The following is a 16,832-nucleotide window of genomic DNA, read 5'->3' as shown; positions in this document are numbered from 1 at the left end:
ACAGTGGATGTCACAGCAGCAGTTAAAAAGAACAGGTGAAGCTATGCATATGGATTTCAAGGAGTTTTCAAGACATAGTAGGAGAACAAGTAAAGCAAGTGGCAGACTGATCCATCCAGTTGGACATTTAGGGAAGAGCTGCTCCCCATCCCACACACCACATCTGCATAGACGAATGCGTGTTGGTGATGGCACAGAAGCCTAGCGGGATGACCTACACTCTCGCCAAAGGTTACTTCTGGGAAGAAGAGTGTATACGCTGAGAAGGAGGCTGTGGCAAGGGCCTTTCTGTTCCTGTACTTATTATTTGAAGTTTTACCCAAACACACTTGGGTATTAGCTGCGCCATTATAATGTAAAAGCTCAGTTAGTTGCCCTTGTATAATATTTGGCAAGAAATACAGATTTCCACCTTACTTACTCATGAGATACCTATTTCTTGATTTCATAGTTGCAAAATGCTTTATATTTTCTTTTCTGTTTGTAGGAGTCATTCCTGAGCCTTTGGTAATGGAGTCAGCATCGCCTACTACCACCTTCCTAATTTCTCCCCAACAATTACATCTCCATTTTCCACCTCCATACGAGCACGAATCTGTGATCAATCATAGAAACCACACAGGAAAAGGAATATATGATAGAAGACTCTAAAGAAACCCTGTCTTTCCTGAAATCTTGCAGCAGTATTGATTTAGAGCAATTGAATCATTACGATCTCTTCTGTAAATGCATCAATCAGACAGAAGTAGCTTATGAGAAGTGAACTTCTTCCTGCTCAAAAGTGCTGTGAGTGCAAGGTAACTGAGACTCGTGGAAGACTTGAAATTGCAATTGGGGGAATCTGGGTCAAATGTAGTGATAAATTTCCCATCTGTGAAAGTTATTAAATATTTGAAGAACTATAAAACTCTGATGAACGCGTACTCTAAGAAAAAAAAATGTACCTCTATCATTGTCAATGGCACTTTAGCTATTCCACAAACTTTTTGAGTGCCTCCCATGTGCCAAGTTCTCTGTCTGTGACTGGGAAGTATAAAGATAAATGAACCATGATCTACACACAAAGAATTTATCAAACCTGTGGGAGAAATGAAATGCACTCATCTGTCCATCCATCCATCCATCCATCCATCCATCCATCCATTTGTTGACAAGAATTATTGGGTGATAATAAATGCCAACCATTGGACAAAGCACTGGGGATATAGTGGTGACCAACACTCAGCTAAGAACCTACAGTAAGGCAACGAAGCTGTGTGACAGTTTAGCAAGATTATTCTGCCTCTCATATGAAACAAAACTTCAAACAGGGGATATTGGTGCTGAGTCATATGTAGCATTTTAATAGGTAAAGATGTGGAAGGAGGGAACACCAGGTTGAAGAAAGAGTAGAAGCAAAGGGAAGAGAAATACATTAGTATATACTGGCGTAGTGCATAACAGAAACTCGGGACATGATAACACGATGGGATATTAGATGCTGTAACAAACAACCTCCAGATTTCAAGAGCTCACATCACAGTCCAGTTTAGTATTCACATGGAGATTCATGGACCTATGATTCTAGGAGTTGTTTTCCATATGAATCCTGCATGTGTGTATGTGTGTGCACCTGTGAGAGAGAGAGAGAGAGAGAGAGAGAGAGAGAGAGAAAGACAGAGAGAGAGACCATATCTAGGGAGGACGTAGGGGGTAAGGACTAACACTAGAAAGGCATACATCACTTCTTTCCACATTCTTTTGGCCAGGATTAAGTCACACAGACATCATCCCACTTAATAGAAAAGGAGGCTGGGCTCTGCAGTTTCCCCATGTGCCAAGGAGGTAAATGGACCTGTACTGAACACTTAGCATTATCTCTGCTAGACTCAAGATTATCTATAAAGGCTAATTCATATAAGGGGACTACTGTGTAGCATTTAAATATTTAGTATTTAAGAACCGATACACTGAACAGAATACAATCACGTGTATTGCAAATAAATGTTGAATATTTTGCAAGACAAAGTGTTAGATTCTGAAATGCAAGAAGTGATATAATTTACTGAAGAGGTTGACAACTCAGGCAGAGATTAGCACTTACATATAATAAGAAAAATAACACAGTGTAAGGAATGGTAAGTACCAAAAAACAGAGCAGCACTTTATGAACACTTTAGTTTACAATTCATGTAATATTACTATAAAAAAATTGTATTGTATTCTCTGGGTTTCCATATATAATTTAAGGTAGGTTTATAGTCTTCCCCAAACACAGAGACAAATGTATTGCCCTTTTAAAACTCAGAGCTTTGTGGGCCACCTGGATGACTCAGTGGGCTAAGCATCTGACTCTTTTGGCTCAGCTCATGATCCCAGGGTCGTGAGTCGTGGGTTGGAGCCCTGCGTTGGGCTCCACACTCAGCTGGGAGCCTGCTAGGGATATTTGCGCGCTCTCTCTCTCTCTCTCTCTCCCCCTTCTCCCCTCTCCCCTTCTCTCTCTCTCTCTCTCTCTCTCTCTGTCACACACACACACACACACACACACACACACACACACACACAAACAAAAATAAAACTCAGAGCTTTGAAAAAGCAAATGGAAGATGTCGTCCAGAGAGTAATTATCTGTTCTCTGAGGGAAGATGCGGTTGATGTAGCTGTCACGGTGATTTATTCAGCAAGGCTTCTCTGAAGGATGTTATTTGATTGCTTGACAAGGTTTAAAAAAAGGTTTTGCCAATTTATTTGCATCATTTACATTTCTCAGGTAGAGGTGGTGTATCATAATCACTAAGAGTATTGGCGTTAGAGTTAGAACCAAATCTTTTTAAGGCACAGCCATATCACTCATTGGCTTTGGGTGAGTCACTCAACCTCCCTTACCTCAGTTTCCTTGTTTGTAAACAAACAAAAGAAGGACAGTATCAGTAAGTATAATAATGTTGCCCTGGGCTCTCCTGTGGATTACCTGTGTTAATGCATCATCGTATTTTGTCTACCAGCTGGCTCATGATACATCTTTTAAAAAGGATCTATGATGATGATGCAAAAATCAGTGTTTCTGGAGATTACTTAACAGCATGGATATGTTGCACAAAGATAGAATATAAAGCAAAAATAGATATAATATCAACCTAATTTTGATTTTCAAAATATTGGACGGACAGGGACACGCAGGAAGGAAATGCCCTAAAACGTTAACAATGATGTCTTTAATTGGTGCAGTTATGGCTTTTGTTTTGTTTTGTTTTTCATGTAATTCTAAATTATCAGATATTTTTAGAATAAACATTTGTTTCCTTCACACACTCTCTATTGTCTCAAAAATCCCTTACAGTTTTTAAACTTTGTATGCACACATAATTGCTTTATTAACATGATGTGATTCTTTTATGTTATTTTCTCATAAAGACAAGAAGACCTCCCTAAGGAAACTCTTTGCTTTACTCTTGTGTTAGAATAATTGGCCAGCAACATTAAAAATTAATTCACTAAGAAGCAAATAATTTTGTCTTGTTTCGTTTGCTTTTAGAGTTTGTTTTCCTCTCTTAGTAATAGCTCAGTAGTAAAGAGCTAAAATATCATTTCAAATCCTTGTTGTTTCCCTTCTTTCTCTTACATGCATCGGGGTCCTGAATCAATACATGCTGGAAAAATTCCAAATAATTTTTTTTATGTTTATTTATTTTTGAGAGACAGAGAGCACGCACACGAGGGAGAGGAGCAGAGAGAGAGGAGGACAGAGGATCCAAAGCCGGCTCTGTGCCGACAGCAGACAGCCTGATGCAGGGCTCGAACTCACAAACCATGAGATCATGACCTGAGCCGAAGTCAGGTGCTTACTCACCAACTGAGCCCCCCATGCGCCCCTAAATAATTCTAACATAAAATTTCACTAACAGTTGAACATGACAATCAGAGATATAGAACTCTAGAACTCCAAGCTATTTCAGATTTTCTTCAAAGCTGGAGCTTTGATATACCAATGTTATACATATAATTTATGAATACAGGTATAAAATGAAATTTTGAAAAAAAAGAGTTCATTTTTATTCCACATAAGATGGCTTTCTCTTTTGAATGAGCATTTGTTTCTTCAGTCAATTTAACTCTTGTGTAAAGAAAATTCTCTTAACGTGTATTCAGTTTGGATACAGGAAATTGTGTTTGACATTCCTCTTACGTTGCTCTCTTCAGGCTATACTGATTTGATTTCTGATCAGATAAAACTGAGCTCATGAGGAAAGTCTACCTATGTTACATTACATTTGTCTATGTGTGGCCAGAATAGCGCAGAAAAGCTTTTGCCCTGGGGATAAAGAGCCACTGTCCAAAATGATGAATGAGTTTTCTCCTGCAATAATAGAAAATGCATGGGCAGAGGACTTTCACACCTGTCTGCCCCTTGGCAGTGACGTAACCTCTGGTCCATTTCACCTGCAATCTTCCCCCTCAGAAAGGCATTTTCGCCTGGTTTCTGATTCTTGTTGGGTGATGGCAATTTATTTTCGCTTTTAGACAAAACAAAACAGAATGAAGCCCCCCCCCCCAACCCAAATATCCTTATTTGGCCTTTTGTGGTTGTTTTAATTGTTCAGTTGGATTTTTTTTTAATGCTTTTAATCACCTTCCTACTGATGATCTTTATTTGCTTATTTTATTTCCTTTCTTCTTTCATGTTAAGTGAGAAAAAGGAAGTACAAATTCCAGATCAGCGGTATGAGCAGTCTTCTGCTTAACCCAGAACGCGGTTTCCCCTGATGACCTGCGCGCAGGTGCCCCACCGTCTCTAAAGCATACTCCCGCTCTGGTCTCAGCCATGTTCCTAATAATGGGCTGAAACCAATCATTGCAAACCCCTTCCCATGTTATTTTGTACCTTGGCTTGACTGCTGTTTCCACACATAACCAGGGTCTTTCCTGTAATAGAGAAGATGAAAGAGAAGGAAAGAGAAAGAAGATTTGCAAAGGCTGTGTTGTAAGCACCAGCCTCACTCTTTGTCCGCACACCTGAACAGACTTCGTGTTCTGCCATGTCTCCACACCCTTTGTCAACAGCACATCAAAGAATCTCAGCTCTGGAAAGGACTCTGAGGTATCTTTGAAGCATGGCGTGTTATCTGATGTATGGATTCCCTCTTCAAACATCAGCCATAAGTGGGCTGGCCTCCTTGTCTGCCTGTCCAGTGACAAAGAATTGTACCTCTTGAAGGGTGCCTGCTTTCCGGCAGTTCAAACTTCAGAAATATCTTCCTCTTCTTGAGTCTAAATGTTCTCCCCTATGACTCACTTTGGCTGGCCCCAAGTTTGCCCTCTGGATCCTCTCAGAACACGTCTCTTTCCTCTTTCCTATTGCAAGTTCTTCCTAAATTCTTCACGTAAGTTAAATGGAAGCTATGACCAACTGTTAACTCCCCTTCCAAACCTCTGAAATCCAGCTTGGAAAACAGAAACCTCCTACTCAGCCTTCTCCTACCCAATCTCCTTCCCCATTTTTCCTGGAACTGACTTGATCATAAATGAATTAGATAAAGAAGACACCAAATCCCTTCTTAACTTAAAACTTTCTAGAAACAAACAAAAATGCTTTCTGTTTTAAGAACTGTGTGGGACCCTCAGGGATCTTACAACTGAACTCTCTCACTTTGCAGGTAAGTAATCTAAGACTTAGAGATCTTTATTCAGATCAGGGTCAAAGAACTCTGGTTTTCACTAGGATTGTGGTAGAGTAGTATTGTCTTGTTCTCAGAAGATAATAATTGTACTTTGACAACTACAAATGGTTTTCTAACAAAATTTTCTTATTGCATAGTTTTCAGAAACGATTTTACAGCAAGTTAACTTCTGGTGACATATACTCGTACCTAATCTTTTTTTTTTTTTAATTTTTTTTTTCAACGTTTATTTATTTATTTTTTTTGGGGACAGAGAGAGACAGAGCATGAACGGGGGAGGGGCAGAGAGAGAGGGAGACACAGAATCGGAAACAGGCTCCAGGCTCTGAGCCATCAGCCCAGAGCCTGAGGCGGGGCTCGAACTCACGGACCGCGAGATCGTGACCTGGCTGAAGTCGGACGCTTAACCGACTGCGCCACCCAGGCGCCCCTACTCGTACCTAATCTTAAACACTTTTTTTTTTTTTTTTCAGAAGCTATACCCTCAGGGGCACCTGGGTGGCTCAGTCAGTTGAGTGTCTGACTCTTGGTTTTGGCTCAGGTCACGGTCTCACAGTTTATGGGTTCGAGCTCACATCAAGCTCCCTGCTGACAGTGTGGAGCCTGCTTGGGATTCTCTCTCTCTCCCCTTTTCTCCCTTTCCCTCTCCTGCTCACTCTCTCTCTCACAATAAATAAACTCAAAAACAAGTTGTACCCCTAAAAGTTCCAAAAATATCATCAAAGAAAAATAAAAATAACCGCATAAAAATTCACCTTTCCTTTTCCCCAGACTATTAAATCTCCAGGAACTACACACACACACACACACACGCACACACACAAGTGCACACGTTTGCACACGTACACACAGATCTACTCCATTTTTCCCAGAACTGACTTTCATATAAACTCAAGATTACCGTTACCAATAGGTAGATGCAATCAAAACACTTAGCCAGAGAGCTGACATTTCGTTTTACCTCACAAACAGGATGGAACACGACAAGTAAGTTAGCTACAATACAATATGGGGCACATATGGCTGTGTCTGTGACGTAGCTGCGAATAGCTTGTTGGTAAGTGAATGCTGTGGTAATTGGGAAATCTATATTTAAAACAACTGGACTTTCTCTCACTACTGCCCTTGAGAATTTAAAATAATATTAAAGAAAAGGAACAGGACAGCTTTCCACATGTCGATCCTGCTTCTCACACGCTTGATCGGTAATGGCAGGGATGCAGTGACAATAAAATCCATGAGGACTGCAAATCGGCTCCGTCGTGGATGCAAATAGGAATATGTTTTGCCCCCAAACTACATACAATCCCTTGCTCTTCAAATAATGTATAGGAGAGTGTAAAAACGAGAGTTTCACCACCCAGAGGAAACCACTATTAACATTTTGGCATTTTCCCCATACAAAGATGTAAATATAATATTTACAAAACAGTGACCAAAATGCCTTTCCACTTAACATTACATTGAATTTCCAGGTGACAACATTGTCTTCAAAATCATAATTCCATATTTTCCCTGCATGATAGATATTCCATTTTTTTTAACGTAGCCCATTCTCTGTTATTGGCATTTATTTTTTACAGTCTTTCTTTGTCTACCATGACTAATAAGTTCCTCTCTCCCGTTCCCTGCCCACTCTAAGCCAAAAACAAACAACACATAGACGCACAAAAAATCATACCTGAGATTCTGTGTCTGAGAGTGCTTCTTGCAAAAGAATTATATAACAGCATGGTGGGGGTGGGGGAGAGAGGTGGGGGGGGGATATACCAGGAGACATGTGTCACTCACTGTTCCAGCTAAAAGCTGACTCCAAAAATCACAAGATGACAAATAAAAGCTCATGAAAGAGCAACAGGGCAGAAGTTAGGAGAAGAAGCACACAGAAGCGACACCCAAATTGCCCCAGAGGTGGAGAGGAAGCAGGAAAATGACACAAACGATAGTGGAGGATGACACTGTTGCCCCTTGGGGCAAAAGACACAGCGTTGCTTTCCATCTTCGGCAAACATTATGAACTGTAAGGAACAATGGGCTTTGTGCTGGTAAGCACAGCATATTACTAGTGAGAATAAGAACAGCAAAGTCTGTTCTTGATAACGCTCTTGCTAGAATAACAAGAATCTACACGTTGTTATGCAGGCAAGGAGAAGGTGCATCTGGAGCTAGATGACCCATGGATTTGTGGTTATGGAAGCGAAAGCAAACAGCTTAAGTGGTCGTGTGCTGAGATCAGCATCTGAGGACATACCTGCTGTGTATTTTATCCAATACCGTGCAATACAGAAAGCGTCACATACTCACACATCAGAAAGAAGCGGACGTATCCGTTCCTTCAACAAAAACTTATTAAACACCTCCACAGTCATGACTCGGGGCCAGACTCTGAGGGCACAGGATGAATCCTAGCCCTGTGTTCCCTTTAGGGAAAGGCGGGACGCGTGAGTTTTGATGACATTCTGTAATCTTCCTTCCAGATACACGTTTCAGTTGCAAAGGACACATTTTATTTGTACTGTCTGTAATAATTCGATTAATGGCAGAGATCCCACTAGACCACAGGTTCCACGAGGAGAGCTGTTTCATTTTATCCATTTTGCTCACCAGTGTTTTCCTAGCACACTATCTGGCACATAATAACGGTTCGGTAAATACGTGTTGAATAAAGAAATGAACGAATCGTTTTTGTAAAAGTTAGTGATATGTGTCTCAAATAGGATATAGAGGAAGAAAAATAGGATTTAGATTAAAAAAAAAATTCTCAGGACAGAGAGATGAATTCCAGATAAAAGCTAAAAGGTTTGGGGAAAGAGATGGCCTTGGAAGTCAGGAGACCAGATTGAACAATTATTATAATCATCCAGGTGAGAAGTAATGGGACATAAACATGGAGGGTAGAGACAGTAGGCAGGGAGAGGAGTAGATAAGTAAAAGTATTACAAAGATACAACAGGCAGCTGGTGGCCGCCGGAGGGATAAGAAGCAAATAGTTTAAGGATGTGCCAGGTGTGCTAGGGATTCACAGAAGAAAGCAGAGAGTAGCTGGATTAGTTCAACGGGGCATCGGATCTCCGGTTCAAATGTACTGAGGTCAGAGAGGGCAAGCAAAATGCTAGCAATGTGGATCCAGAATTTTAGGAGAGGACCAACTCAGAGACACAGATTTTTTTTTTTTTTTTTTATCCATCTACGCAGAAATTCTGCTTGCAGTTATAAAGTTGGATGAAGCTGTCCAGGGAAAGATTACCCAGAGAGAAAAGCAGAGAACCAAGGATGGGTGCTTGAGAAGTATTGCAATTTTTGGCAAGGCTATTTTTTCTGTAATTCAGGAAGACAGAATGCCCATAAAACCCTACCAGATAAGAAACCATTGATTCCTTCATGCTGGGAAATTCAGTTTACCCCAAAGAGGCCTTGAAGGCTTCACAGGTCTGGAGAATGCCAGTTCCTTGGAAAAAGGCAGAGCAGTTCTAGCCTCTGTTAGCACCACGGCGGCTGGAGAAGGGTTTAGGACTTCGGTGGATGGCGTCCCGGACCCCAGCCCATGCACGCCCCAGATGCCAAGGACAGCTTTTGGTTAGTGCTTCTCTTCCTAGGATGTGCTGATTTATATTATCAACAGCCGTGAGCTCCTTGATCCCCAGGCCAGTCTGACGGGTTTATTATGGGGAAGGCTTTGAAACCAATGAGGTGACAAAGCTTGAGCCTTTTCTATCCCTTTTGTCAGACTATTTTAGCTCTGGTCTCCTACAGAGATCATTCTGGGAGCACCTATCAGTTTCTTCCTATAATCTGTAGGTAACTTCACCTCAGTTTACCATTCCATTTGTTGAGAGGTCCGATTTTCTTAGGCACCAAGGTGTTACCTTTCTAAAGTAGTCAGGATCGCTCAAAAATACAGAATGACTTTGAAAGGAAGAGAAACGAAGGGAAAAACACAGCAATGTTTTTTTTTTTTTTTTTTAAAGTCTGTCTCTATTGTGGTAATAACAAATAAGCACCCAAGTGGTTAAAGCCAGTACTGACCAGGGGCTTTTTATGTAGTAGACAGCCAAAGTTGAAACGAATGAAATAGTTTTCTAAGTATCATTCAGCACAATCCGAGGCTTATCACAGTACATGCAAATTAATTAATACAAATGTATGCACTGAGCTCTAACCAAATGCTAAGAACTATGATAGGCAAGGAGGACAAACTGATTAAATGGTCACAAGCTCTAGGAAAACAGCTTCTATGAATTTCTACACAAATGCTGTACCTTTAATTAGAGGCCTGGAATTTAGGGCTGTATAAGCTGGAGAAATCTCATGATTTTCCTTGAGCCCAGAAAGGTAGCTTGGGGCCAGGCCGTGAGGGGCACTCTGGCCTACTCTATGGGATGTGTGGTATTTAAAAAGCCAAGGAGAGCTGGTATTGAATCTCAAGCAGAAGGGATGGGAAATAATTTGGTTTTAGTAAATATTGATTTGTATTTCCCCCCATATTTCCACTAAATAAATGGTTAAAAATAACAACTGCTAAATTCTGGATATAATTTTCATGATGGTTCAGAGAAAAGAAATGCTATTTTTTGTGGGAAAAGATTCACTTCACTAAAAAAATTTGCTGGTAAAAAACATGATTCGATTTGTAGACAGTTGATTTCGGATAACACCTCTAAGAAGCAATCTTCTGATTTTATCAGGAGGAAAGGAGACCACTAAAAAAACGGAGCCACGGACGGGATGGTTATGTCTGTTTCCTGCCATGGCGGTGTTATAGACCACCAGTATGCTGTGTTCATTCAGGTTACAAAGAAGAGAAGCCGGTTATCTACGTCGATAAGACTTATCACGAAGCTACATGACAAAGTAAGGAAGCCCAAGGTCCTGGAAGGTTAACGAGGAAACGCAGCTCCAGGTAGGATAGTAGGGTGAGTTCTCAGCCGTCAAGCCACCCATCACTCCTACATTGTGACTTGGCCATGTGTATGTGGCCCAGTTTAACTCGGTCTTTGCCTCTCTTGGGGCAGAGAGCAGACAGGTTAAGACACAGGCTCTAGAGCACTCGCAGCCCGGATTCGAATCCAAGCCTCGCCTTTAAGCCACTTAGGAAAGGATCTCATCAGGTCTCAGCCTCCGTACTGCATATCTCTATCTGGCAGCATGCTTCCAGCCACCGCCTTGTGGGCCACGGGACAAACCAGACAGCTCTGACTGGCGGACACGAACCCTTTGTTGGGTGAGTCACGTGATGGCAAATATCGTACCTCTGTGAGAGGAACCACCGTCACTGCCTTTCTCTGAAGGCCCAGAGCAGATACTCCGAGAAACGTGGCCTCCCATGTGCTCAAGAGGCACGTGCCAGACCCAGAGTTCACGAACTAAGGAACTGAGTTGACTAAGCAACATGACAATAATACAAAGTAACATAACGTGTTACACAATAATATATACTATAGACAATATTATATATAGTTATATATTCGTGTTACGTTTTCAATATAACATATTTTATATATTTACATGTATTATGTATAATGTATTCACATATCTATTTTACATACAGTGTATATGATATACAAATATATATAATAATAAAGGAATTTAGTTAACTAAGCAATACAAAATGAAGTGTAAATTTATAAAGAAACAGGAGAACACTTGTTACATGTTCCACAGTGATCTAACTTCTGTTGAGGCCATCACCAACACTTACTTCATAATTAACTGTAAGAGAAGACCCATTGTTTCTATATAGACTCTACTTTTTTTTAAATTTTTTTTAATGTTTATTTATTTTTGAGACAGAGAGAGACAGAGCATGAACGGGGGAGGGGCAGAGAGAGAGGGAGACACAGAATCGGAAGCAGGCTCCAGGCTCTAAGCTGTCAGCCCAGAGTCCGACGCAAGGCTCAAACTCACGGACCGCGAGATCGTGACCTGAGCTGAAGTCGGACGCTTAACCGACTGAACCACCCAGGCGCCCCTAGACTCTACTTTTTAATAAAACAGTTGTCAACAAGGGACACCTTCCAAGACTCCCAGTGGTTGCCTGAAACCGGGGACAGGACAGAACCCTAGGTATACTATGTTTTTTCTTATCACACATATCTCTGATAAAGTTCAATTTATAAGGTAGGCACAGTAAGAGGCTCACAACGATAACTAATAATAAAATGGAATTATTCCACAAATATACTGTAATAGTAGGTATGGGAAAGTGGTCTCTGTCTCTCTCAAGCTATTTTATTGTTCTGCATTCACCCTTCTTCTTATGAAGATATGAGATGATAAAATGCCCTGGAGAGGGGAGGAAGTGAGGTGAGTGACCGCAGTGTTGTGACGTAGCATTAGGTGACTGTTGACGACTAATGTTCTGATATATGAGAAGGAACGTCTGCTTCCAGACTGCAATTGACAGGTAACTGACACCACAGAAAGTGAAAACGTGGGTAAAGCGCGACTACTGGAATCTTCTGTGTGGCATCACTGCCAGACTTGTATTATTTCTTTAAAAAAATTTTTTTTAATACAGGGGGACTTGGGTGGCTTGGTCAGTTCAGCATCTGACTCTTGATTTTGGCTCAGGTCATGAGATAGAGCCCTGCATCAATCAGCGTGGAGCCTACTTAAGATTGAAAGAAAGAAAGAAAGAAAGAAAGAGAGAGAGAGAGGAAGGAAGGAAGGAAGGAAGGAAGGAAGGAAGGAAGGAAGGAAGGAAGGAAGAAAAAGAAATTTTAATATCAAATTTCTATTTTAACCAGCCAAATTAAGAAATATCATAGGGGTGCCTGGGTGGCTTAGTTAAGCATCTGACTTTGGCTCAGGTCATGATCTCATGGTTTGTGAGCTCGAGTCCCGTGTCAGGCTCTGTGCTGACAACTCAGAGCCTGGAGCCTGCTTCAGATTCTGTCTGTCTCTCTCTCTGTCTCTGCCCCTCCCCCACTCATGCTGCCTCTCTCTCTCATAAATAAATAAACTTAAAAAATTAAAATAAAAAGAAATATCATAGAATTGGTTATGTATACTTGAGAGCAAAGATTACTTACCTTTGTTCATGAATAATGTCAAACATCACAAGTAAGGAGATGATAATTCAATACCCTGCCTGCCATTCCATTCCATGTACCGGCCCTGCATCAGCCATGTTTGACAGCCATATTTTATTCTATCTTTTTGCTGAGAGATGAAAGTGAAATTCTCAGGTACAAAAAGAACACAAATGCTATGTTTTAGCTTCAAGAGAAAGAGGACTCTACTTGTCAAGTGTACACATTTCCTCTACGGCACAATTTTCTTTCTATTCCCTTGGTCATTACCCAAATTCTGGTGGTGGCCATGGAAATGCCTGTTATGATGGCCTCAAGTAGAATAATCTCCTTATTTTCCTCCCTGCCGCCGAATGAGGAAATGGTAACTCAAGTCCACAGAACTCTAGGGATTCTGTAGATTTGCCTTAGCCAGTCTGTGAAATCCCAGAAAAATATAGGCAAACATTTTTACATTTGTTTTTTATATAGGAGCGTTCCAAAACTTCTCTCAGATTCTTAGATGAGCCTAATACCTACAAAATGTTAAGAACCTCTTCTCCTGCCATATCTCAGAAACGTAGTAAACAGACTTTCTTACTTTCATCCCTTAGCCGATTCTTCATAGCAAAATCCTGCACCTGTCACCACCTCCAGGGCGTCTTCCCTGACCGCGTCACTTTTAACTGATTTCCTTCATGCTTTCCCGCAGAATTGCAAACAGGCCACTTTTGTATTTATCACATACTGTTGAGACCCCATTCACTGGACAGGTATTTACTAGGTACCTGCTATGTTTAAGTCACTATACTCATTTAGGTGTGCCTTGTCCCCTGGTGCACCGCTAGAAGATGGCATGGGACATCACAGTGTCAAATATGTGTATCTTGCACTCACGGACGTATGCGGTTGCATCTCCATGGAATAGAAATAAAAATCACCAGTGGCACTTCAGTGGGCTGGGATCCAGCTCAAGAAAAACATGTGAAATCAGGCTCATGATTTTTCCCCCTTTTAAATGCGAAAGGGAAACTTCTACAGAAAAAGGAAATGTCGATTTGATTCTCCTGAGCATGGAAATACCCAAGTAAAGGTTCCTTCCCCTACCCCAATATAGTGCTGCACTGGCAAATTATTTCAGAATCACAAACTGTATGCTGATCTCCACCCACCCTCTTAGTAGTACCTTAAATACACCAGTGTCTATGGGAGCCCTAGAGTAGCGCCCCCCCCCACCCCGAGAATTTTTTTTTTTTTTTTTTTTTTTTTTGTAATGCACAGGCTTCTGACGACTAGTGAGTTGCTTACTAATAGGGGTTGAAGATTAGCACACCAAGGACTTGGCAGAAAGTAGTTAAACCCTATTGTTACAGAAGCAAGAGGGTGTGCATGGGGCAGACGTGTCCAATTTTAGACACAAACTTCTAACCTAAATTCCATTCCTCCTTCTGATAGATGCTATTTTGATGGGGTTAGTTTTGCAAAACTCTTTGAACAGGTTAACCATCCCATTTCAATGACAAGATCTGGAGACTAAGCATTGGCACCTCGGACTTCGGTTATCCCAGAAACCCAACAGGCACATCTCCGTTGAAGTAGGTGGTTGCAAAAATCAAAGGAGAAAAGACGCGCTAAAGCGTCACGTTGTTGTCACCCCCAGGTACCGCGTTGCTGTGCTCCGGGCCGGCCAGGTGTACTCCCCTTGGCGTCCTCTCCCACGTAGGACCGGCCACGCCGGGAAAGGCTGATGCGCAGAGCCTGGGAAGGAGGCAGGAAGGTCACCCCCATCCCCGGGCCGGGCGGGAGCGGCAGAGCCTCACTTCCCGGGAACGTTCGGGTGGGGCGTCCCCAGGGCACTGGGTTGGGAGGCGACACTCCCCCGGCTCCGCTCCGCCGCCCCTCCGAGGCCATCAGTCCTCCCGGCCTGGAGGCGCCGCCGGAGCCCAAGCACCGCCTCCGGAGAGGTGAGGGCGGGTCGGGGAGGCGGAGACGGTGACGGGGGCGGGGAACCGCGCGCCCGGGGCCGCGGGCGGTCGCCCAGCTACTGTCTCGGATCCCGCCCGAAGGCCCCCGAGCCCCGGGAACGGAGCTTCCCGCGCAGGGCGCGCGCGCGGAGAAGAGCGCGCGAAGCCTGGACCCGGGCGGCGGCGGGAGGAGCTCGCGGAGGGGGCCAGCCCCGAGCTCCGCCGCCGAGCCGCGGCCCGGGAGGCCGCGGGGCCCTCGCCGTAACTTCTCTTTGGAAGCCCCGGCAGGGCGGGTGCGCGCTCCCACTCGGGCACGCGCGTCCCGGAGCCCCCCTCCCCCCGCGCGCGCTCCGTCTATTTTTCCCTACCGCTTTCGCTCTCACACTCTAAAATAGGTCAAGGGGTGGAAGTTACACCTGGTACGGCCCCCGGCTCTGATGCAAAAGCAGCTTTTTCTCCCCGGCTCCGGGAGAGCGTTGCAACTATTCGGTTCGGTAGAGTCTCCCGCCCCCATACCGTGCAGAAAGCGCCGGCGACCGTGGCGCTGACAATGGTCCGCAGAGGGGAGCGGTGGCGAGCCTCTTTCCCACCCTAGTTCTGCCCGCCCTGCGCCCGCCCTCCCCCAGCACGCGGGGAGTCGGGGGCGCGACAGGTCGCTTCGCGCGCTCGGGCCCCCCTGTGTCCCGGGTCTGACCGCCTAGGTGAGTTCGTGCTCTCTTCCTCTGTCGTTCCGGGCGCCGAGAGTGACCTGTTTACCTTGAAAACTTAGACGTGATCAAAACAGGCGAGCCTGCCATGCGGCAGGGGATTGCGGGATGTGCTTCAGATGTTAACATCGGATAAGTCAGAACTCAGAGCTGCAGGGGACATGTTTAGCGTCTTAAAGGTGAAAATAGATTTCTGTTTTCACGGAGTACACGTGTATCTCTCCCTTTAGAAGCTACCACTTGGGAATTGATTTTTAACTAGCAGGAGACAGTGAGCTAATAACTTAAACCCAGAAAGTTGGTCAGAATATTTTTTAGGTGATGTGAAAGAACTTATGGACATAGTCAAAGCTGACAACAAAAAACACAGTTTAAGAAGGAATTTCAAAACGGGATGCTAGGATTTGTGTAATATTGCTCCAGGTGTATCTCGTGGTATTACCTGGGTTCTGTGTGGTAAATATCATAAGGATAGAAACGCTTTATATAGAAAGAGGGTAAGCCTGTAAATATCTACGTGCAAAGCTTTATATCAGTTGGTATGATGGATTTAAATGTACATTGAACGTTTCCTGTGGGCAGAGAGCTAGAAGATATCTATATCGTTTTGAGGTTAAGGTTATTAGCAATATTACGGGCAAATGATTGACATTTAACTCCTCCTTTCAGCTGTTGAATGTAATACTATTCGTGTGGCTCATTAACTATGGAATCCTTGGCATTACTGTCTAATGAATGGTTAATTCCGTTTGAAGTTTAGATTGTGGATTTTTCTGTCCTTGATGCCTGACTGAACATGCAGTGTAAAGGACTCTCCAGTGTTGGTGAGGGATCTTGAGAGGACCTCAGAGGAGAGGGTTGTTTGCAGAGAATGAAAGCGACTCCCTGATGGCCACAGATTGCACATAACTTCTTTTAAAGGAGACCTTGACAAGTTGGAAAGTGTTTCCTCACTAACGAGACCACTCCAGAGACAACTGCTTTGTGAATGCATTTGGTCAGATTTGAAACTGGAGCTCCCTATAGGCTCTTCTTGTCATTCAAAAGAAAGCCTATTTCTAGAAAGGTTCAATTATTGTATGACGTTCTCTGGAAATTATTTGTCTGTGTGTGTGTGTGTGTGTGTGTGTGTGTGTGTGTGTGTGTGTTGCTGTAGCTAAATCACCAAGGTAGTCAAGGTTTTAACAAAAATTTTACTTACCAGAGGGATGTGAAACTGAAAATACTATGTCTGCATGGTTAATCCTGTTTTAAAATGGAGGGGCAGAGGTGCTTCCCAAATAAATCTTAAGGCTCTGTTTATGTGTATTTTCTAAAGCCAAATCTTGCTGGAGGTTAAGAGGACTCTAAAGAAGGTATTTCTGGCGGGTAGATATGTGAATACTTATATGCATGTCACTACAAATAATTCATATGCACCTTTAGAAAACTAGTATCCAAAATTTGAAACACATGATGAAGGTTCTATCACTCTATCCTTTACAAAGGACCAGT

General features: G+C 43.0%; 1 protein-coding gene across 5 annotated transcripts in view; it reads left to right on the top strand.

Annotated features, from left to right (window-relative positions):
- Nucleotides 1-13,958: 13,958 nt before the first annotated feature.
- The window catches only part of TRMT9B (tRNA methyltransferase 9B (putative)), a 73,491-nt gene continuing 70,617 nt past the window's right edge, over nt 13,959-16,832 (top strand). For 2 of the 5 annotated variants that reach the window (XM_045455510.1, XM_045455501.1), the window contains exon 1: nt 14,691-15,332. The gene's annotated coding sequence lies outside the window, so the exon portion shown is untranslated. The other 3 variants (XM_045455484.1, XM_045455474.1, XM_045455493.1) reach the window with 3 other exon arrangements.

The sequence above is a fragment of the Leopardus geoffroyi genome, chromosome B1 (assembly GCF_018350155.1).
Source record: "Leopardus geoffroyi isolate Oge1 chromosome B1, O.geoffroyi_Oge1_pat1.0, whole genome shotgun sequence".
In the NCBI taxonomy this organism is placed as follows: Eukaryota; Metazoa; Chordata; class Mammalia; order Carnivora; family Felidae; genus Leopardus; species Leopardus geoffroyi.
The sequence above is the reverse complement of the archived record's forward strand: the minus strand, read 5'-3'. Positions and strand labels throughout refer to the sequence as shown.